Source organism: Rhagoletis pomonella, unplaced genomic scaffold (assembly GCF_013731165.1).
Source record: "Rhagoletis pomonella isolate Grant_MI unplaced genomic scaffold, Rhpom_1.0 Rhpom_scaffold_00003, whole genome shotgun sequence".
NCBI classification, from domain to species: Eukaryota; Metazoa; Arthropoda; class Insecta; order Diptera; family Tephritidae; genus Rhagoletis; species Rhagoletis pomonella.
Window position 1 is genome coordinate 68,268,781 of NW_023458557.1, and position 1,430 is coordinate 68,270,210.

A 1,430-nucleotide genomic window follows, 5' to 3' on the forward strand; every position below is an offset into this window, starting at 1 on the left:
TGCAGGTTATCGTCATTTTTTTATGCGTCAGAATTCATTACACCATTCATTACACAGTCCACCCAATACGTGTTTTGGTGGCAGCCGGCGCGTGTGCCTTGCCCTCTCGAAACTTTAGAGGCATCATCAGATTTTTATTGCTTAATCCAATGATTACTTGCGGTACCACGTTATAGTATGACTCGACTGGGATTCCTCTTAGATGCCTGTACTCTTCTGCGAGCTCTGCTATGTTCATCGTTTGTGCGGGAAGATCAAGTGCCTCTACAGACCGCACATTACGTAACATATGCTTCTTGCCCTTTCCACGACAAGATTCACTAAATCACCTGTTCTCACTTTTTAAACACTATTAAAATATATAATTTAACTTATTTATTAAAGAAACACATAGTTTTATCAACCTAAGATAGATTATTTTGTTATTTAAAAGAAGTTGACAATCTTTGCGAGCCGAAACGCGAGATTCCAAAATAGCTATAGTGCTGCCACTGTATTAGTATTTCGTAATAATTCACTTTTCCTTATGAGATGTGTGCACTGTTCAATGCTTTTCGGTATCTTCTTTCGTTTAATATATATATAAATAATGAAAATTTTTAATAAAAAATTGCGCGATTTTTTATTAAAAATTTTCGCCTGCGTCGCTTTTTCCATAAAAATCAATACTTCGATAAAAAATGAAAATTTTTAATAAAAAATCGCGCGCAAAAAATCCCTGGCAACGTAGATAAAATAACTCCTTTTGGCCAAGAATAGCGCGGTGAGTTTGGGTCAACAACTATGACTACGTCACCCACCTCAATGGGCTTAGCCTTCTGATACTAATTGGTTCTTCGGGTCAACGTTGGCAGCACCTCTGTAACCCACCTCTTCCAGAAACTGTCAGCGAGATACTGGGTGTGCCGCCATGATGTACGTACATATTGGTCTGTGGCTTCGAATCTTCCGACGGGCTTGAGTCCCGTTGACGACCCAAGCAGGAAATGGTTGGGAGTAAGAGCCTCCTGTTCGGCAGTTTCGAGAGAGAGATACGTCAAAGGCCGACTATTCACTATTTGTTCCACTTCGAGAAACAAGTTGTGCAGCTTTTCATCGGTCAGTTTCGTTTCAGGCGTAATTATTTGATACAATACAGCTTTTATTGAGCGCACCAAGCGCTCCCATGCTCCTCCCATATGCGGGGAGGCGGGTGGTATGAAAGTCCATCCAGTGCTAGGGCTGGTGAATTCGGCTTCCAAGTCAGCAAAATTTACTTGCGATAACGATTCACGCAGCTCTTTCTCGGTCGCTCTCAGGTTCGTCCCATTGTCGCAAAAGAATTTTCTTGGTGTTCCCCTTCGGGCAATGAAGTTACGCACAACAATACAGCACGAGCTGGTTGTAAGACTGTATGCCATTTCGACATGCACCGCACGGCATGTCATGCA